The sequence below is a fragment of the Platalea leucorodia genome, assembly GCF_965183815.1.
Source record: "Platalea leucorodia genome assembly, chromosome: W".
NCBI lineage: Eukaryota > Metazoa > Chordata > Aves > Pelecaniformes > Threskiornithidae > Platalea > Platalea leucorodia.
In genome coordinates, this window is record NC_138859.1 from 24,726,128 (window position 1) to 24,749,363 (window position 23,236).

Consider the following 23,236-nt stretch of genomic DNA (forward strand, 5'->3'; position numbering starts at 1 on the left):
AATATTTTTTGCCTTTTCTCTCTAGCTGGCCTGTGGACAGTCTTCACACTAGGTGGGGTGGGGAGTAAACCAACGCTGCAGCTGGAGCAGTGCTCCTCTCTAGCTAACCAGAGTCTACTGCTTCTGCTGATCTTGGCTAATCTGACCGATGCTCCAGACACACTGAATCCCTACAGGCAAGCTATTATGTCCTTCAAGAACACACAAGGTTTGTATCTGTTCTTACTTCTAAGCATAAACTGATGAAAATGAAGTGTTAAGTTGCTGCGACTAGTTAGAGGTTCTCTTTCCAAAATTTGTTTTCCCTCCAGTCAGCCTGCGAAAGAGCAGTAATAGTATATTTTCTTCTGGGAATTTTGAGATGGAGTTCCTCAGCTGCTGGAACTTAATGGAAGGGGCAGAGGGAGAAGGATACTCTTTCCTTCAGACTTGAGAAATTTTAGAAAGCTTCATAATTTCATAAAATGTAAATAAAACTGACCTAGAAGTAGGTCAGTTATCCAAGAGTCTGCAGGAGTCCCCTAAAACATTATAGCACTTGGGGAAATTCTGTTTAGCTGGAGTCATGTTCCTTAGAGCTAAGAGAAGCAATTGAATTGCTAACTGGATTGATTTGCTAACTGTATTCTTGTATTGCAAATGTGAGGAGAAACTGGTTAATGTAAATGCTTTCATGAGTCTTCTATGTACAGAAAGTTTCAGAGTTGTTTCAGTGCTTGCCTAGTTTTTGAGAAGGCTGATTCCAGTCCGTATATCAGGTAACTGCAGGTGCGATGCTGTACTGACTCACAGTGCCCTGCTGCAGAGGGTCTTGCTTGGGACGCAGTGATGCCCTAACATAGCTTGGACTATCTAGATAGCTTAGCTTGCAGGCAGTGTGCTTCTTTATATATATACTTTATCCATACGCTTAAATCTCTTCAAGTTTTAGCCGTGGGGTTTTACCTTTTGTTGGCTTTATGCAGGTTGACAGCATGCACAGAGCTACTCAGCACAGCTGAGGTGCTGCATGATAACCTGTGAAGCCACATCAATATCCCTGAGTTATTCACTTTATTTGGGGGGAGTTTTTATATTCCTTTAACCATTAAGTTTTTAGCAGGTTGAGCTCTAAATTCACTCACCTCTACCTAGGAAATTTTTTGGGGTTATGAGGATGGAGGATTGTTCTCATAAGAAGAATTCTTAGTCCTAATGTGCCCCTTTGATTTATTGGCTACTGTTTACAGGCAACTGAGATCAAATTCTTCATACAGTTTTTGTTTTGTTCTGTTTTTTAAACTGTGAACTTCTATGAATGTTTTCTTTTGGTTGACTTTGTTTCATGTCATCAGTAACTAGTAATGTATTTCATTGAAAACTGTTACACATGTATCATTATAAAATTTTGAAAGAACTTATTCTATGTCAAAAGTAGCATGAAAAAACATATTTTCTCTAGATTTGTACGTTTATAGAGTGACTTATTGTTTCCTGTAAACTTGTTTTCACTAGCAATACTCATACAACTGAGCTTAAATTCAATTCCTGTGAACATTACGAGGGGCTGGTAAGAGGAGAATGATATGAAAAAGAAAGGCTGGTTACTTTCATAATGATCTATAGTATGTGACTATAAAATTGGCTTTTTTGTTGAAGTAATTTATATAATTTAATTGGGACAAAGCTAATAAAATTCAGGATAGTTTTCTTTATTCTACATGGTCTAGAATAGTTTAATTTTTCTATTGGTCAGTTTTTAATGTTCTGTAGAATAATACAGGATATGCTGCTGTTGGTGATAAGTTTGTTTAATACTGTTCAGATTTATTTTTTACAGTTTTTTAAATATCCTTTAATAAAACCAATAGCGAAGTGCTATAAATATAAGTGGCATGGTTTAAACATCCACTGAAGTGAAGCTTGAAAGTCAATCGACACTCCTCAGCTAAGGAACTGTGGCATCAGGTTGCTGCTTAATAGAGCATGTTGAATTGATTTGATTTTGCTGTCTACATCCAGATTTTCCCTAGTAAAGAGAAATACTCACCTGAAGCAGGATGGTTTTAAACCAATTGGTCCATAATGGCGATCAGTGATTGAAGGGGGCGTGGGTGCAGAAATGGTAGTTCAGAAAAGCCAGGCTTTGGTCTCTCCTCTGCCTGTTGGTACGTCGTTTTGGGGAGAGGCAGGGTTTTCATCGCCGATAGGCTGCATCTCACTTCTGTGTGGCAGTGCCTCCTGACTCCTGCAGAAAGGAGAAGTGTTTGCTCCAGTGCCTCCTGCTGAGTTCAGCTGAATGACTGGAGCCATGGCCCCTGGCCCAGGCCAAGAGAAGCAGTGGCTTCCCGGCATGCCGTCTCTGCCGGGCCCTCAGAAACCCGGTGGGAGCCAGGGCTCCTGTGGGGTTCCTGCAGGTCTTCCAAGCACTTTTTCCTTCCAAAGAGGATGGAGAGATTGTTCAAAATAAGTGACAACTACTACATTCTTCCATACTGAAAGCTATTTAGAAACTTTGCTAAGAATACGGGTGTCCTGGTTTCAGCTGGGATAGAGTTAATTTTCTTCTTAGTAGCTGGTAGAGTGCTGTGTTTTGGATTTAGGATGAGAATAATGTTGATAAGACACTGATGTTTTGGTTCTTGCTGAGCAGAGTTTACACTAGTCAAGGACTTTGTAGCTTCTTGTGCTCTGCCAGGTGCATAAGAAGCTGGGAGGGAGCATAGCCAGGACAGCTGACCCAGACTGGCCAAAGGGCTATTCCATACCATATGACATCATGCTCAGTATATAAGCTGGGGGAAGAAGAAGGAAGGGGGGGACGTTCGGAGTGATGGCGTTTCTTCCCAAGTAACCGTTACGCATGATGGAGCCCTGCTTTCCTGGGGATGGCTGAACACCTGCCTGCAGCTGGGAAGTAGTGAATGAATTCCTTGCTTTGCTTTGCTTGTGCGTGCGGCTTTTGCTTTACCTATTAAACTGTCTTCATCTCAACCCATGAGTTTTCTCACTTTTACTCTTCCGATTCTCTCCCCCATCCCACCGGTGGGGGGAGTGAGCGAGCGGCTGTGTGGTGCTTAGTTGCTGGCTGGGGTTAAACCACGACAACAGGCTAAAAAGAAAGAGGAAAGCGAGACACCCACATCTCAGTGGGTGTAGGGAGTGTTTGTGTGATCAGTCCCTACCAGTATAGAGATTTCTCCAGAAGAGTGGAAAAGATTAGTAGGAAACCATGGGAGTACTCATTTAAGAGCCAAATTTGTGTTGGCTCACGGTTGCTGCCCATGGGCACACATGTGGTGACACTGACATTTTATGTGGTGATGCAGTCTATAATATCCGAAAAATCTTTCGGGATTTGAGGAAAAAGGAAGATTTGGATGAAGTGCAATAGTTGCTGCCTAGCATGCCGCCTATCGTAATACCACTTGCTTGTAAAATGCCTTGTAAAAAAAAAAAAAAAAAAAAAGCAGGGTTTGAAATTTGCTTTTTTTTTTTTTTTCTTCCCTTTATCCTTCTGAGTCTTTTCTTCCTCCCTTAAAAATCCCTTCTGTCCACAAATCGGTGTACAGGAGTAGTAGTATTGTCACACTGTTTTATACAGCAGAGCTTTCCTAAGTTAATGCATTTTTAATAAACGATAAACAGTTCAGAAATCTGTAGTCTGTTATTGTGGGAACAAAGGAATTTTAGTTAAATTCTTCAACTTTGGACATCTTGTTTATAGTAATACGGAAATTTTTAAGTCCAGACCTTTAGTATACTTCAGTATCCAAACTGCTATTGTTCCCAGAATATCCTCTTGCCATGAAATTGCTGTAATTTTTCCATATGCATAGCTTGTTTGTGTGCTCAGAAAAGATAGCCTTTGTATTCAGTTGCCAGGATGCTGAAATAAATCAGCTCAAAAAGGCAGACATGTCCTACTTCATATATCATCACAGAAGATGCATGCTTTGAATGGATGTTTTTTGAACAGAGCTGGACAGGAAAATACTTTACACAAAGTTCCTCGAAGCTTTTGGAGAGTTGAGAAATGTACCTGCTCTGCACTGGAACAATAATCCCTGGAGGTATTTAAAAGATGGGTAGACGTGGTGCTTGAGGACATGGTTTAGTGGTAGACTGTAGACTTGGCAGTGATAGGTTAACTGTTGGACTCGATGATCTTAAGGGTCTTTTCCAACCTTAACGATTCTATGATTCTATGAAAACCTTGCACTCTCAAAGGTTTTTTTGTGTAAAAAAAAAAAAAAAAAAAGGGGGGGGGGCAAAATCTCTGACTTAAGGAGATCTGGAGGCTGAGTAAGGACATTAATCTGGCTTTCTGACTGTCACACTTGCTTTTTCCATTTCCATTGGAAATTCCTAGATGTTAGAGATCTGTGCTGATGGACATTTTTGTTGAAACTGGTAAAGCTTCTTGTGAAAAGGTTTTGTGAACAAAAATCTGTTTTATTCTCCCTTCCAGCTCTGGCATAGATTATATTGTGAACATGAACAAGCTGTTGTTAATTTGAGAGATATTAGACTATATGATGTGGTGTTTTAAATCACTTCAATTAACCCAACAAAAACTCCCCACCACACATGCATCTTTAAAGTCCTGACAACACCTGTGTTTCACCAAAAACATACTGATAGTCTTGACCTATGCGCATCTGCCCTTCATGCCAACAAATGGATAGGAGATACTCCACCTTGATGACAGTGAACTAAACCTGGAAGTTTGGGGTGCATGGTTTGGAAACACATGAATCATCAGTACATCAGTTCCAGAGAAGACACTGTAGCTGCCCTGGGATTGCCTTCCTTTCAAACAGTGGAAGCCATTTGGACAAACACAATAGCTTTATGAAAAAAGATGAATGCCTTGTGCAGATGCAGGGGTCTTACTGGAGCTCATGTGGGAGGACAACCTCAGCTTTTTGGCACAACTGAAGCTTCATGAGACCCTATTAAGGTTTATGACCATTGGTTGTAACAGTCATGGATGAATTTTGTTTCCTCCTTACTGTGGTGTCCATATAAAATATTTCACTGAGAGGTTTTATAAAGTTAACGAATAGCTGGATGGTAAATGTATTTGTTAAAGATAGGGGTTTTTCTTTCTTTCTTTCAGATAGCACTGCTTTTTCATCATCAAATCCACACACTTTCCAGATTAATTTTAACAGTTTATACACAGCTTTGTGTGAGCAGCAGAAATCTGATCAAGTGACTCTTATTCTATACATGCTTCTGCATCAAAACAGCAATGTACAGACATATGTGTTGGCATGAACAGACATAGAAAATCTTGTAAGTATTGCTCTGCTTAGCTTATACTCATGTCGTGGTTTAACCCCAGCCAGCAACTAAGCACCACACAGCTGCTCACTCACTCCCCCCACCCCAGTGGCATGGGGGAGAGAATCAGAAGGGTGAAAGGGAGAAAACTCATGGGTTGAGATAAAGACAGGTTAATAACTGAAGTAAAATAAAATGGAATAGTAGTAATAGTAGTAATAATAATAATAATAATAATAACATAGTAATAATAAACAAAGCAAATGATACACTATGCACTACACACCACCTGCTGACTGATGCCCAGCCTGTGCCCGAGCAGTGATCGCTGCCCCCCGGCCAACTCTCACCAGTTTATATACTGGGCACGATGTCATGTGGTACGGAATAGCCCTTTGGCCAGTCTGGGTCAGCTGTCCTGGCTGTGCCCCCTCCCAGCTTCTTGGGCACCGGGCAGAGCATGGGAAGCTGAAAAGTCCTTGACTAGTGTGAGCACTACTTAGCAACAACTAAAACATCAGTGTGTTATCAACATTATTCTCATCCTAAATCCAAACCACAGCACTATACCAGCTACTAGGAAGAAAAATTAACTCTATCCCAGCTGAAACCAGGACAATATCCACCCCTTATTCCATACCATATACGTCATGCCCAGGTCTTACACTTTCCAATACATTCCAATTAATCACTTCCACTTTTCCAGTCTTTTGATATAGATATATATATATACACACACACACACATACATATAATTTCCTTAGTCTATGGGCCATCCCTCTAAAATGTTTGTTGAGTTCATTTAGTCCATGACTTTGGGCTTCATCTGTCATAACAGTCTTTCAGGGCAGGAGAGATGGTGTCTGGTGTTGGACTGTTGCATGCTGAAGCCAGTTCTGGTTCCATCACCACTGCACTTTGCTCGGTTTCCTCAAAGTTCATTCTTCATTAATTTGGGTGATTCTTACTGTATACTGTTGATATGGCACATAGTGATCACAGAAGTGATGACATCCAGTATTATATAGCAACTAACATTATACGATTCAGTTCATTGGCTATCTTCACCCAAAATCAAATCCCCTCGAGGTACACATCGGACTTCCCCATTCTCCCGCATCACCCACCAAGTGCACCCAGGTCTTTGAGCAAAAGCAATCCCACGAATGGGTTTACCTCTGCCTGAGGCAGGAGTAACCCAGACTGTCTTCCCCATCATATTTTTTAGGTGCACTACAGGGACTTTATCCCCCTCTACAGTATGTAAAAGTCTTGACTGGGCAGGGCCAGCTCGATTGGCAGATCCCCTGGTGTTGACTAACCAGGTGGCCTTTGCTGAATGTGTATCCCAATGTTTGAATGTCCCACCACCCATTGCTCTCAGTGTAGTCTTTAACAGTCCACTGTATCGTTTGATTTTCCCAGAGGCTGGTACATGATAGGGGATGTGATATACCCACTCAATGCCATGCTCTTTGGCCCAGGTGTCTATGAGGCTGTTTTGGAAATGAGTCCCATTGTCTGACTCAATTCTTTCTGGGGTGCCATGTCGCCATAGGACTTGCTTTTCAAGGCCCAGGACAGTGTTCCAGGCAGTGGCATGGGGCATGGGATATGTTTCCAGCCATCCGGTGGTTGCTTCCACTATTGTAAGCACATGGCGCTTGCCTTGGCGGGTTTGTGGGAGTGTGATCTAATCAATCTGCCAGGCCTCCCCATATTGATATTTCAGCCATCGTCCTCCATACCAGAGAGGCTTGAACCACTTGGCTTGCTTGATTGCAGCGCATGTTTCGCATTCATGGATAACCTGTGCAATAGTGTCCATGGTCAAGTCCACCCCTCGATCACGAGCCCATCTATAGGTTGCATCTCTTCCTTGATGGCCTGAGGTGTCATGGGCCCACTGAGCTAGGAATAATTCTCCCTTATGTTGCCAGTCCAGATCCACCTGAGCCACTTCAATCTTAGCAGCCTGATCCACCTGATGATTGTTTTGATGTTCTTCAGTGGCCCAACTCTTGGGTATGTGAGCATCTACGTGACCTACTTTTACAACCAGGTTCTCTATCCGGGCAGCAATATCTTGCCACAATGCGGCAGCCCAGATGGGTTTGCCTCTGCGCTGCCAGTTGCTCTGCTTCCATTGCTGTAACCAGCCCCACAGGGCATTTGCCACCATCCATGAGTCAGTATAAAGATAGAGCATTGGCCACTTTTCTCGTTCAGCAATATCCAAAGCCAGCTGGATGGCTTTCGCCTCTGCAAACTGACTCGATTCACCTTCTCCTTCAGCAGTTTCTGCAACTTATCGTACAGGACTCCATACAGCAGCTTTCCACCTCCGATGCTTCCCCACAAGATGACAGGACCCATCAGTGAACAGGGCATATTGCTTCTCATTTTCTGGTAGTTTATTATACAGTGGGGCCTCCTCAGCATGCGTCACCTCCTCCTCTGGCGATATTCTGAAATCTTTGCCTTCTGGCCAGTCCTTGATCACTTCCAAGATTCCTGGGTGACTGGGGTTTCCTATTCGAGCCCGTTGTGTGATGAGTGCGACCCACTTACTCCATGTAGCATCAGTGGCGTGATGTGTACGGGGGACCCTCCCTTTGAACATCCAGCCCAGCACTGGCAGTCGGGGTGCCAGGAGGAGCTGTGCTTCAGTACCAACCACTTCTGAAGCAGCTCGAACCCCTTCATATGCTGCCAATATCTCTTTTTCAGTTGGAGTATAGTGGGCTTTGGATCCTCTGTATCCCTGACTCTAAAACCCCAGGGGTCGACCTCGAGTCTCCCCCGGTGCTTTCTGCCAGAGGCTCCAGGTAGGACCATTCTCCCCGGCTGCAGCGTAGAGCACATTTTTTACATCTTGTCCTGCCCGGACTGGCCCAAGGGCGACTGCATGAGCTATCTCCTGTTTAATTTGTTCAAAGGCTTGTCGTTGCTCAGGGCCCCATTTGAAATCGTTCTTCTTTCGGGTCACTTGATAGAGAGGGCTTACGATGAGACTGTAATTTGGAATACGCATTCTCCAAAAACCCACAACACCCAAGAAAGCTTGTGTTTCCTTTTTGCTGGTTGGTGGAGACATGGGTGTTATTTTGTTGTTTACATCCATTGGGATCTGACGACGCCCATCTTGCCATTTTATTCCTAAAAACTGTATTTCCTGTGCAGGTCCCTTGACCTTACTTTGTTTTATGGCAAAGCCAGCCTCCAGAAGGATTTGGACTATTTGCTTCCCTTTCTCAAAACCCTCTTCTGCTGTGTTGCCCTGTACGATGATGTCATCAATGTATTGCAGGTGTTTCGGAGCCCCACCCTGTTCCAGTGCAGTCTGGATCAGTCCATGGCAAATGGTGGGGCTGTGTTTCCACCCCTGGAGCAGTCGATTCCAGGTGTACTGGACGCCCCTCCAAGTGAAGGCAAACTGTGGCCTGCACTCTGCCGCCAAAGGGATTGAGAAAAATGCATTAGCGATGTCAGTGGTGGCATACCACTTGGCTGCCTTTGACTCCAGTTCGTATTGAAGTTCTAGCATGTCTGGCACGGCAGCACTCAGTGGTGGCGTGACTTCGTTCAGGCCCCAGTAGTCTACTGTTAGTCTCCACTCTCCATTAGACTTTTGAACTGGCCATATGGGACTGTTAAAAGGTGAGCGAGTCTTGCTGATCACTCCTTGGCTCTCCAGTTGACGAATCAACTTGTGGATGGGAATCAGGGAGTCTCTGTTGGTGCGATATTGCCATCGGTGCACCATTGTGGTAGCAATTGGCACCTGTTGTTCTTTGACCCTCAGCAACCCCACAACAGAAGGGTCCTTTGAGAGACCAGGCAGGGTAGACAGCTGTTTAATTTCCTCCGTCTCCAAGGCAGCTATGCCAAAAGCCCACCGGTACCCTTTTGGGTCCTTGAAATACCCTCTCCTGAGGTAGTCTATGCCAAGGATATGCCATGAAGCCTCTGGGCCAGTCACAATGGGATGCTTCTACCACTCCTTCCCGGTTAAGGTCACGTCAGCCTCCAATACAGTCAGCTGTTGGGATCCCCCTGTCACTCCAGAAATACAGATGGGTTCTGCCCCTTCATAGCTTGATGGCATGAGGGGACCCTGTGCACCGGTGTCTACTAAAGCCTTATACTCCTGTGGGGCTGATGTGCCAGGCCATCAAATCCACACAGTCCAGTATACCCGATTGTCCCTTTCCTCCACGTGGCTGGAGGCAGGGCCCCTCTAGTCCTGCTCATAGCATTCGTTACTCACTTCTTGTAAATGCGAATCAAAAGTCCCTTTCTTAGGATCGGAAGCAAAATCAGCCCTTCTGCTCTGTCTGGGGACCTGCTCTCTGGAAACTGGAGCAGCAATTTTCCTGGGAGAACGACCTTTTGCGATTGTTTTTCCTTGAGACTCACGTACCTGTGCCTCTAGGGTCGAGGTAGATTTTCCATCCCACTTCCTCATGTCCTCTCCGTGGTCATGCAGATAAAACCACAGGGTGGTCCGTGGTGTGTATCCACTGTATCTTCTCTCTTGAAGAGAGGGATGCTTACTCCTCATAGCTGAGATACTGGTCCATACAGGTGAGGAGTAGGACATGTCCTCTTTGAATCGCTGGAACTCCTGGGATAATTTCTTAGCTAGCATGTCTGGCAGTTTCTCCACAGCCAAGATGCAGGCCCGTAGGGAGGAAGAGAGACTTTCTTTGTATTGTCGGAGTTGGCCAGCCATTTCATCCACTGTTGGTTCCTCTTCATCTTTCCAGGTCATTATTGCCAATGAGTTTGCATACGATGGTGGTGCGCTCCGTACAAACTTCCACCACATGATTCGTGTGCACTGGACTTCATCTGGATCTTTGGATAACTGCTCATTGTCCAGGTCATTATAAATCATCTCCAGCACAGCTAATTCCCCCAGGTACTAGATACCTCTCTCCATGGTGGTCCACTTGCCTGGGTGACATATAACATCTTCCTTGAAGGGATACCTTTCCTTCACGCCTGACAGGAGTCACCTCCAGAGGCTGAGGGCTTGTGCCCCTTTTCCAATTGCTTTGTCAATGCCCCCTTCCCTAGAAAGGGATCCCAGCTGCTTGGCTTCCCTACCCTCTAATTCCAGGCTACTGGCCCCATTATCCCAGCATCGGAGCATCCAGGTGACGATGTGCTCGCCTGGACGACAACCGAAATCTTTTCGCATATCTCGCAGCTCACTCAGGGACAGAGATCGGGTTGTTACCATCTCATTTGTGGGTTCTGCCTCTTCCTCCTCCTGCTCTCTTGATGGCCCTGGTTCATCATCAGCCCTTACTAAACGAGTTGATTTTCTTGTGTATTTTTTCTTGTGTATAGGGGTGACTGATACTGGCACGGGTTGGTTCTCTGGTTCAGCCGCAGTGCCTGTTGCGGGGGCTGGCGTAGCCGCAGCGCCTGTCATTTTGTTGTCAGATCCAGAGACCTTCTCTTCCCCTTGAGGGTTCTGAATAGTGTTGAATAGGGCTTGGTAGGCATGGGCCAGGCCCCAGCACATTGCGGTGATTTGTGTCTCCCTTGAATTGCCAGGGTGACAGCATACTTTTCCCAAATGTTCTACTAGTTTTTCAGGATTCTGCACTTGTTCAGGGGTGAAGTTCCAAAACACTGGAAGGGCCCACCGTCCCAGGCGTTTGCCCATGCTCTCCCACACACCCTGCCACTCATAACTATCCAGCCTTGGGGCAGATCTCTGGATGATATTCTTAAACTGCTTATTAACCTTAGACAAAACTGAAACAGTATTCCCAAGAACTACCAATGGATATATCTTAACTACCCAAGGATGTTGAAGATACTGAAAAGTTATTGTAATGAAGGAGGGAACATCATAGAAGAAAGTAGCGACGGTACCATTCTGTATTTCCGCCATAAAAAACTTCTCAGAGGACTGCTTGACAAACTTTATTTCCTTCTATGACAAGGTTACCCACCTAGTTGACCAAGGGAAGCCAGTCGATGTAGTCTTTTTGGACTTCGGTAAAGCCTTCGAGACTGTCTCTCACAGTATCCTCCTGGACAAAATGTCCAGCATACAGCTGGATAAACACAGAATGCAATGGGTGAGCAGTTGGCTGACGAGTCGGGCTCAAAGGGTTATAGTGAATGGGGTTACATCGGGCTGGTGACCAGTCACTAGCGGGGTTCCGCAGGGATCCATCTTGGGGCCAGTGCTCTTCAATATCTTCATAAATGACTTGGACGCAGGACTGGATGGTTTGTTATCAAAGTTTGCCGATGACACAAAACTGGGAGGAGCCGTTGACACTCTCGAGGGCAGAGAGGCCCCGCAGAGAGATCTGGACAAATTAGAGAGCTGGGCAATCACCAACCCTATGAAGTTTAACAAGGGCAAGTGCCGGATTTTACACCTGGGACGTGGCAGCCCTGGATGTACATACAGACTGGGGAACGAGAGGCTGGAGAGCAGCCCCGCGGAGAGGGATCTGGGGGTTCTGGTTGACGGCAAGTTGAACGTGAGCCAACAGTGTGCCCTGGCAGCCAGGAGGGCCAACCGTGTCCTGGGGTGCATCAAGCACTGTATTGCTAGCCGGTCGAGGGAGGTGATTGTCCCGCTCTGCTCTGCACTGGTGCGGCCTCCTCTTGAGTACTGTGTGCAGTTTTGGGCGCCACAGTACAAAAAGGATACGAAGCTACTAGAGAGTGTCCAGAGGAGAGCCACGAAGATGGTGAAGGGTTTAGAGGGGAAGCCGTATGAGGAGCGGCTGAAGTCACTTAGTCTGTTCAGCCTGGAGGAGACTGAGGGGAGACCTCATCGTGGTCTACAGCTTCCTCACAAGGGAAGGAGGAGGGGCAGGCGCTGATCTCTTCTCCCTGATGACCAATGATAGAACCCGAGGGAACGTCAGGAAGACATGCCAGGGGAGGTTTAGGTTGGACATTAGGAAAAGGTTCTTCACCCAAAGGGTGGTGGAGCACTGGAACAGGCTCCCCTGGGAGGTAGTCACGGTGCCAAGCCTGACAACATTTAAGAAGCATTTGGACAATGCCCTCAGACATATGGTGTGATTTTTGGGGTTGTCCTATGGAGGGACAGGAGTTGGACTCGATGATCCTTGTGGGTCCCTTCCAACTCAGGACTTTCTATGATTCTATGCTCCATGAGGTGGTACCCGAAGTACAGTAATGGCTTCACTACAGAACCCAAATATCAGATAAAGCTCAAGGTCAGTGTTTTAATAACAAATCTCCCAGGCAAAACATCACTAATGACTGCAGAGCACAGCAAACTGCAAAACCCAACACCAACCTTTAACACGTACTGCAAAAACAAGAGCATGGTGCGGATCAGGTAGACTAATATCAAGAACAGATGAATCAAAATTATGACCGGCAACTGTTAACAGATACAAATTTCTTAATACACTCTGGTTAATCTGTTATTATCTCGAACCCTTCGAGCCCCACATTGGGTGCCAAAAAGGACTGTCGTGGTTTAACCCCAGCCAGCAACTAAGCACCACACAGCTGTTCGCTCACGCCCCCCCCCACCGGTGGGATGGGGGAGAGAATCGGAAGGGTGAAAGTGAGAAAACTCGTGGGTTGAGATAAGAACAGTTTAATAATTGTAGTAAAATAAAATGGAATAGTAGTAATAGTAATAATAAAATAATACTAATACAATAATAATGTACAAGTGATGCACAATGCAATTGCTCACCACCCGCCGATTGATGCCCAGCATGTCCCCGAGCAGCAATCACTGTCCCCCGGCCAACTCCCCCAGTTTGTATACTGAGCATGACATCATATGGTATGGAATAGCCCTTTGGCCAGTCTGGGTCAGCTGTCCTGGCTGTGCCCCCTCCCAGCATCTCGTGCACCTGGCAGAGCATGGGAAGCTGAAAAGTCCTTGACTGGTGTGAGCACTACTTAGCAACAACTAAAACATCAGTGTGTTATCAACATTCTTCTCATCCTAAATCCAAACCACAGCACTATCCCAGCTACTAGGAAGAAAATTAACTCTATCCCAGCTGAAACCAGGACAACTCATTGTGACGGGTTCGTCCTGGAAGCTAGGGTGTCACCAGCTGCCAGTGTCCCCTGTTCTGTGGTGGGGGCAGTAGATTCTGGCTCACTTATTCACCAGTTCTGGCTCACTTACTCTCTCTTATTTTTTCATCTCAGGAGTATGATGCTAAACATGTCACTGCAGTAAAAGATAGTACTGTTGAAGCTACCAGGCTGTCTTTGATTCCCTCTTTTTCAGTGCCACTCTCTGATTCAGGTCAAACCTGCTAGCCTCTGGGCATGGTGTAAAGAAACTGGTAGCAGATATCATTCTATTCATTATTTTATTTTTCTTTTTTAGATATTCAGGCCAAAAAGTTACACAAGCTTACTCTGTGCATATAGGGATAATAGTTAACAAAATGAGCTATAACTTGACTAATATGCCAAATGTTTTACAGGATTGACCTGAGACTGAAACTCCTCAAGGAGCAGCTGACAGATTTTATAGAAATGCAACTGTAGTGACTTTTTAGCTGCTTTAAATAGGATTGTGGTTCATAGCCAATATAACAGACACCTGGTACAGTTTTTGTAGGTTATAAATTAGCTTATGCTCCCCACTACGTTTAGTAATGTCACAAACCACTTTAACAAATCTTACATATTAAAAAACATTCCTTTCATAAGATGTCTAGGGGAATTGGTAATGGAATAGAGAACCCTTTCCATTTTAATATTTGAAATTTTGCCAGATAATTAGATCCCTTGCCTGTTTGTTTGGTCTTGGTCCAAGTTCTAGCAGATGCATTGCTAAAATCAGAGTTAATAGACGCCACTGTTGGCAAACTTGGGTGAGATGATTGATATTGAATTGATTCAAGACTTAACTCCTGTGTAGTCCGCTGCAGATTATCTAGGTGAGGGCTGAGTCATTTTGCATGAATTCTGTGAACAAATGGTCATATTTAATTTTCTGGGCTGTTAGTATGTGATATGACAAGTTTCACAGCTGCTAACCATATTGATTTACTTTAGAGAAATAAAGGTTAGGTATGTGTATTGTTTTGTAATTATGATGTCTGATATATTGTAGAACTTCCCGAAAAAGCATTAGGTGCGTGTGTCAAAACAACTACAGATGCAGGTACTCAGATGCTCTGCAATGTGGGATATTTTCATATATTATCACCTATCTGTCCTCCCTCTTAAAAAAAAAAATCTGAAAATCCCAGAATCACAGAAATAATCAGCAGCATTAAACACTTCAGGGAAAAGCTGAGAAAATTGAGAAAAGTGTCACTGAAAAGTCAACAGCATGTTTGATTTATTTTTTTTTTATACCGGAATTTGAAACGATCTGCTCTCATTTTACTCTTCATGCATACTGTTGCTTTTTGTGATCATTGCTGACACATTACTGACATCTTTGTCCAATCCTCATGTTTTTAGTAGGCTGGTAGGTAAGGATGAGTAGTAGCCAACTGGGAAGAGCAGTTTTAATTGCTTAATAACGCAAGCTGAGCCAGATGCAGAAAGGATTGGGGGGTGGGAGGGTTACTGGACAAAAAATCACTATCTCCTAATTACAACCCTGTGGTGAAAAAGGCTAATTCAGTCTTGGGCTTGTAAACAAGACAAAGGGGCAGGAGTAACGGAGCTGGTTATTTCCTTCCCTATATAGCAACTGCAAGAGTGGTGCTAACATGCTGCATACTATTCTGGTGGTGTACTACCATACTTCATAAGATATTTACAGGATATTGAAAAATGGAGAGAGTATAGAGAAACTTTTTTTTTTTTTTTTTGCTTTAAAATTAACAGCAAAACTGTGAGAGGCTTAGAAAGCTAACTTAGCTCAGTTGGTCAGAAAAGAGCTTGAGAAGCATCAGGATGTGTATGTGCCTTCACAAGGGGAAAGCCTTGAACAGAAAGGACTCTGCACTTCCAGAGGGGTGTGATAAGAACTAAAGCCTGGAGGTTGAATCTCACACCTTAGAGATATGGGAGAAAAACAGTTACGGTAATTAATTCAGAGGCAAACCAGTGCTCTCTATGGATATCTTTGAATGAGGGTGGATGACATTTTGGAGGAATATGGCATAAGTTAGTGGCCTCTTCATACAGAGGCAGTTGTGTGAAGTATAATAGTCTGTGCTATATGAGAGATCAGGTCAGCAGTCAGCTGAGTGCTCATCTTAAACTTTTAGGGGTTTTGCAGGTTGTTCCTGTTTCACTGCACTCAGTGCATCACATTTGCTGTGTTTTCCCCTGTTTTAATACTTCCCGGTTTTGGTGCCCAGGAAGCATCACTAGCAGCTGTTCTGTGACATTTTCTAGGGGTTTTTGAAATGTGTCTTTGCTCTTTTGTAACTTCAGTTTAATTTGTAAATTGATTCAGTGTGTTTGTGTTAACTGTTGTAATAGATAACGTCTCAGCTTGCTTCCTTATTTGTGTATGAATCTACTTCTGTCAGTTATATATAAATACCTTCATCTTCTGTTGTGCTTTATAATGCTTTATCATTAGTAAGGCAATGCGTCTTTTTTGCTCTTATAATAACAGTCTGATTGGTAGAATGAATAGAATGTTTGTGTGTCTTCCATAACTTACAGCATGTCACTTTGTATAATTTTATAAAATAATTGGGTTAAATATCCGATGCTGTTAGGGATGTTCACATCTGGAATTTGGCTATCTTATTGAAAGTACTTGGAAGGATTCTCCAGGAAGTGGTGGGACTGGTGAAATAGGGGGCAATTAGCAAATTTTTTCATAAGCATAGTGTCGTGGTCTGTGAATGGGAGAATGTTGAGCCTTCTTCTGTTTGTAAGAGCAGTTAACACCCATATTGCAGGTAAAAATGCCAGTGAGATATCTGCTTGTAAGAAATAAGCTATTTCTGTTGAATATGTTTGCTTTGCCTGCTGAGCTGTGCAGCACTGCTGTATGCTGTGCATTTTGTTGCTGTTCAACATGTCTGGACTGAAATAATGTATGTGATGATGTATTTATATTAACTGATGGTACAGCAGTATTTTTTCCTGTGGTATAAATTTGGCTTAAGCAGGTTACTCGTGTGGCTATGTGGTCTTGTATTTTGTTGTATACTAAAGACAAGCTATTTTAAAACTCTCTGCTGGGGAAACTGTTCGTGACTTTGGACTGAATACAGCACCTGCAATTTTCAGTGTCTGTTTTTACCTGCCCCTTGTTTTGGGATTAAAAGTAATTTTTTAATGGTGGCTGTGTCTTGCCAGTTAAAAGCTGCTCCTGATGGAGGAGTGTTAGTAGTAGTCCAGTAATGATAGTTTAATGACTATGAATAAAAGGGCCAGCAATACAAAAAGAAGTGGTTATGTTGTCTGAAAAGCGGATTTGTTAACCCAGTGTGCAATAAGTCAATCGTCACACACTCAGGAGAGACATTGCTTATTTATTTCAGGTTTGCGCAATCCTGGGTGCTTGGTGGTTTCCCACAAATCAAGCACATCTTGGTTAACATATGGTGACATTTTATACATTCTGAGTATCTGTTATCAGTGTTTTACAATTCTGCATTTTCATTCTTGCTTCTATTGGTTCTTGCAAGCCTTGTCTCCTACTTAAAGGTACAGTGTGTTTTAAATTTACAGAGCATGCTCAGTGGGTAGGGGTCTTTGCTTGGGCCAGGGGCTTCATTGCTGGAGGTGTGGTTTTTACTATGTTAATTAGGATAGTTCACTTGTAATTCAAGTGATTCTGTTTGGTCTTATCAGCGGTTTTACTCCCTTCGTGCTTATCTTGGTATTTTCTAGTCTGGCTGATTTATATTGCCATCTTTTTCCTTCTTCCAGGGCCATGTCTTATTAACTGTCTACAGAGGTTGAATAGTATCCTTTGTTTTGTTTCTTACATGTCTTCAGCAGTTATTGTCTTCTTAGTACATGGCTGGACAATGCCAGTGCATAAGAAGATAGATATAAAAGTTTTAATGTATGTGCATAACATAAAAGTGTAGAAATGCATTTTGGTTACAATTCTAGATAAATTTTAATATAATTAAAATTTTAATTTAATCTTATATTCTGACTTTTTTATTTAAGTGGTGGCTTGTCAAATAGTTTTTGTTCTGAGAACAGTAATACTTGTCCTAAAGGTGTGTGTACCTCAGCAGTCAGTATACAAAGGAAGAAGTGTTCAGAGGAGGAAGAGTTATGGAAACTGTATGAATTGATTCAGTTTTCATCTGGAAATGGCAGGTAGAGAGAGTTAAGTTGCCATTTGCCTCTAGTTTGGTCTGGTATGTAGATGGAGAGAAGTCTGAAAGAGGAGTGGAAACAAAAACGTGGCTAGGGGAGTGGAGATGGGAAGGGATTTCGAAAGCTTTCAAGGTGTGTTTGGGGCAGGAAGAGTGAATGCAGTGATCTGGAGAGCCAAATCACTTTTCAGAGTGAGAATGATTTCAGTAGCTACTCTGAAATCTCAGTAAGAGTACTTTCACGTATCGGCTCATAGGGAAAGGTCTATAATGTCTCAGTGTCAGAATCAAGATATCCTTTTTTAAAGTAGTTTGTAGCAACACACTTTTAGGACTTGGAGCACTTAAGGAACATGAATGCACTTTTTCAACTACAGTTTGACCTAATATTAATGTGCGTAGACAGGGGAGATATGTTGGGCCATTCTGAAGGAATACACAGGTATTTGGGAGCTGTCTTAAAAACTCAGAAGTTGTTCCACTGGTTACCTTCAGAAAGGCTTTTGTTGTTCTCCCTGCAAAGTCAAGTTGTAAATGCAATTCTTCGGTAGTTTTATATTGCTTCCTGCTATATGCAGCTTATCATAACGCTTGAACTTGGAAATGACTTTCAGCTTATGCAGTGCAAAGCTACATGCAGTATAAATATTGGAGATGGAAATAATTGGAACAGTGGACTAATGCAGTGACATTTGCCTCCGTTTTTCCCCATCCAAGGAAAAGGACTAATGTTTTTTGGTATATGCTAAGTAGATATTCTAGGGAAAACCTGGTCTTTACTCTCAAGACCTATATTCACAAAACACAAAGGCATCGACTCCAGTTGCAACTGGAGAGAGAGGTTTGTGAAGGATCCTTTGAAATGGTAAAGGAAGGATGCTTGCAATGAGTAAATATTTTTTCCCTCTGCTTTTGTTGTAGTATTGTCTTGGTCCTGGCCAATGCATCTGTCAGAAGGTTTTGTGGCCTGCAGCATTTAGATCAATCTATCTCATTGGTTTTAATAGAAACTGTTGTGTGTTTTAATATGTTCCAACTGTTTTGGGACTCATTGATAGTAAGAGAACATTCTGGTAACTTCAGAGGCTTGTGAAGCACTCTGTGTCCTGGCTGCTCACCAGAATAGGTTTCACATGATTCATCCTGCTGCACTCGGCCTGTTTTGAAAAATCAGCAAGTCTTTAGGTGTCTAGAAGCTTCTTGGAATGAATTCTGCATCTCATCCGCTAACTTGGAATTGAGAGTTTTCTCCAGTTCCTTTTCCAAGGTATTTTGCAATTTAGGCCTATTTCTGCAGCCTGGGGAAGCCACGTTGTACTGAGCCAGTGGAAAGCTAATTTTCAGTTGGTAGAGACAACGTTTGCATCTGGATTAACTTTAGACTAGCATTCAGGTATGGTTGCTGTTGCAATGAAATCTCATTTTCATTATTATTGCAAGACTTTGGCTTAAGCTGTTCATCCTGGTGGAAATGTTGCAAGACCTTGGGCTGAACTCTCATTATAATGTCAGTTCTGTTTGGCTGCATATTATCTAGAACTGGAAAAACAGGCCTTTTCTAGTCTTAACCCAACCCAAACTGGTTCTTTTCTGGGATTATCTCCACACACCAAAATGGGATTTGGGTTTCAGGTCTCAAAATGCCTTTGTGAACCTCAGCTGCAATATGCTTGGCTATATTTGATGAGGAAAGTCCTTTCAGACCAGGCTTGTGGTAGCACAAATGGTTAGAAACAATTGTTTTCCTGCTTGAACTGGTGAAAATCTTGTTTAACAATTTTATTTTCCCATAGTCTAGAGGGGAACTAAAGCTTTCAGAGCCTACGGTAACTGGTATGGCTGGAAATCTCATTTATTAGGAATTGAAATTCTCTGTCTGACCACAAGAAAGAACTTGTTTAGACTCTGTTGTGGAGACAGAATGAAACAGATGGAAGGTGTTTGAACACTGTACGTCACTATTTAAGGGTGGTTATTTCAAGAGGGAGGAATTGCTATGATATTGTTAAGGCCAGGGTGATACACGGGAGGTTGAGAGTCTCCTCTGTTTATCGTCTGAGGTATTTGAAGACTAATCTAATACACACGTTTTTCCTTCCCTAAAGGTTCTGCCAATTCTTGAAATTCTGTATCATGTTGAAGAAAGGAATTCACACCATGTTTACATGGCTCTTATCATTTTGCTGATCCTTACAGAGGATGATGGCTTCAACCGATCCATTCATGAAGTGGTGAGTTGTTGTTTTGGTAAATAATTCTTCAGCTCTAAAAATCATTTAAATATTTATTTTTATAAAGATACATCTGTATATCTGTTTCCTCAGCAGAGGCTGTATGTGTTCATCCAAATTTGATGGCATATGCATATTTCTTTTGTAAGGACTAGTAACCTGAATTAGAAGAGTCGTTTCAAAACTTTCCCAAGTGAAGTGAACAAATGTGCTCCCTCTTGTAGAGGAGGTGCTGCATATACCTCTTTCTCTGTCTTTTTTTGGTGTTTTCTGTTACAAATTAACATAGTAATAGCCAGGCAGACTGCCTCAAAGATGCTGAGTGTTTGCCATGGAAGTGGAGGGGCTAGAACAGAGAGAAAAACAGAAAACCTTTTTTATTTCTCTTGAAAAACTTTGCTTAACCAGTTCGATGCAGCTGAGAGGAGCTTTTAGTTGGAGTTTTATTTTCCAGACTGAATGTTACTTCCTTACTTGGAATTTCTTTTTCTGTCTTTCTGCTAGATTAATATCTATTTTATGTTGTCCATATATTATGATCCAAATTTTGACTAGCTTTGGGCCTTGACCATCTGTGCTGTAGAATACCTTGGACAATTATGTTCTAGTTTCCTAGCTTCTAAAGCTACTGTCGTGGTTTAACCATGCAGAAGATGTCTGCACTGATTTTATTTATTTTTTTGACTGGGACATGGAAATGCTCTTTTGGGGTTATGTGAAATTAGTGAAATATAAAAAGCTGGAAGCAAGTGTCTAAACAGAACTGTTATCCCAGGTAAATTTCCAGCCTGTTTTGGAGGGAACTGGCATTTTTTCTTGGTACCAAGCAGTAGACTTACAGTATTTACTCTCTGAAATTTCAGATTAAGAGATGATGTTTATATGCGATTTCCTGGGAGTACGTTTTAGGAAGCAACTTTTAGGAGGAGCACCTATAGTAACCATGCAGATGACTGAAACAACATTTTCCTGAAGCTTTCTTCTGCCTCACCTTCGTGTGCCTTGAACCTATACATACACACCGTACATGTACGTGTGTGATGTATATTTTTGGGTTCCATATCACTAAGTCATTTAACTTCTTTGATAAATTGAGCTCATTGAGGGTTAGAGTACAGCAGACAAGGTTTCACTCCTGCCTCAGTCTCTTCCCCCATCATTCTTCATTAATTTTAAAGGCTTTACACATGGTCTTTCAATAAATTCCTTACTGGATAAGTAAAAGTGGAAGATTTCCCTAAAATTGGTAATGAGGATCCAGCTGTGGAATGAAAACATAAATCAAGTTTTCTTGTCCAGTTTATTCTTGCCTTTGCAGCTAACCCTGCCAATATAGTTGTAGTGTTTTCTGTGCAATGTGGATATTAGTTTACTACTTCCATTGTAATAAAACCAAAAACAAACCCCACCTTGTTCCTTTTACCCTGCACTGATTTTTTTCAGTCCTGCCTTTGCTTCTTCCATCTTCTTTTCAATTTAATCTTTGATTTTACTTTAGATTTTCACTAACAACTTCTTTCTTTTACTCTGTGGTTGTGTTTTCCCACTCCATAGTGTCTGGTGAGAAGCATCTATTCATTAATAGCGTTATGTGGCCAGAGTTTTGCTAGTTTTGCTTCTTAGCTAGGTAGTGAGAGATGACTGAGAGGTGACTGTGAAGTGCCTGAGCCTGCAGGCCTGTCTATGTGAACTTCTCCTGTTAGCCCTACTGCAGAAAAACCTGTGAAAATGGAAACTTTTACCATCAAAAGCCAATGGAGTGCTATGACACTGCAGAGGACAGATGTGGAATAACCTTAATTCTTCCTCCTGTGCTCCTCTTTTCCTTACTATTCTTTCTCTTACCCTTTTCTCCATTCTTTGATGGATGGGGGCATGTTTCATGCTGAAGGAGAGAGCGAACTTGGAGGCTAAGTAGAATGCTTTTCCACCCTTGCAGTGCTTTTCTTATTGAATTTCAAGGCTTTTTCTTGCCCACTGCTCTTAATCTTGGTGTCATGTGGATGGATTGGATGCAGTGAAGGATAAAGAGGAGGTCTCCCCTTGTTCAAAATTTCAACTGTGCACTCCGAAAGTCATCTAAATAAACTATGATATAGACAAGAGAGTTGATGACTCTGATACCAACTCTTAAGTATTCCTTATAGAAAGGATTCCTTATCTATAGAAAACCCACATTCTGTTATACTTTAAAAAAATTGTTACCTTCTTGATCTACTTCATCTATGGCATTCCTGAACTTTACAGAGGAATGTGGATATCAAAATACAAATGTGAGCATTGCATCTTATCTTGTGAACTGTTGGGGAATGGATATATGGGTAGTGGGTTCCTACAGATCCCATGATGGGGAATAAGTGTAGTTAGTGCCCCACTTTATGGAAAAAGGATTCAAAATCATACTGATAAATCACTTCCTCTCACCCATCTTTTTGAATCATTTAAATGGATGTTTCCAGGTATGAACGACCAAGTTACTATTCAAAAACTACAGTATAAAGTAAGAAATTAGTCTCATACTTTCTTAAATATTAACTCCACATCTCCTGAAGGCTGAGAGGGTATTATAGGGCAGCAAAATGAACGGATTCAGGAAAGCTGTATTTCTGTAAAACGTGAGCATCTAGTGTCAGTTACACAACTGGAATGAAACACTTATTCACTGCAAATATTTATCAAATTTTAGCAATTACAGCAGGACTCTTTTTTTCCCCATCACTTGGGTAAAGTATGAAGAAAAAAAGGATTTGATGTATTTTAGGTCAACCTGTTTTTCTCTCTGCCGCTGTGTAGCGTGTGTACTGTTCTTCTAAGAAGCATGACTGTACAGTCCATTTATGGGCTATTTTCCTTTGTGTTATTTAACCCACACTTATTTATTGATTTTTAAGATTAATTTTAGTAAGCACAGTTTTATAAATCTTGTGATTATACCGACTGGTAAAGAGCTCAGGAAACCACAGAAACTTTTTGACTGCTGAAACATTTTTTGTTTAAAATGAATGTGGTCTTAACTGCCTAGAAAATATGATCAAAACCATAGGTCCTGTTCCTGCAATTGGCTTAATGCAGTTAGGTCCCTGTAACCACGTAGAGCTCAATTTCTTTCGCTAATAATAAAAACAACAACAGAGTAAACGAGTAAATGCAAGAATTCCCTAAAAGGGACAAGCATTTGTGATTTTTCTTCTCTGATTCATGAAACTGTAAATAAAATTACATCAGATGTTAAAATAACATCATATAGTACTTTATGTAGCAGTAACCTATCACACTACTATAGTGCTTTATGCTGTAGTAAATAGTGATAGACTGTAAATCACAATTTAACTGTGTTTACTTTTACTGCATTAAGAAATATCCCACAAGCAAAGTTATAGGAAACTGAGACTGAGAATCTCAGTGCTCAGTATATATAGAACCGAGTTCCTGTTCTTTGCATCTGCAGTTCTTGCACCCTGTGTTGTAGATGTCCAGGAGCCT

General features: G+C 42.3%; 1 pseudogene across 1 annotated transcript in view; it reads left to right on the forward strand.

The window, feature by feature from the left end:
• The window catches only part of LOC309601526 (dymeclin-like), a 233,992-nt pseudogene that overhangs the window by 73,353 nt on the left and 137,403 nt on the right, over positions 1–23,236 (forward strand). Inside the window, exons 9-11 of the transcript in view lie at positions 26–212; positions 5,106–5,280; positions 19,628–19,753. The product of the transcript in view is annotated as a dymeclin-like (transcript). The remainder of the gene's footprint in view (positions 1–25; positions 213–5,105; positions 5,281–19,627; positions 19,754–23,236) is intronic.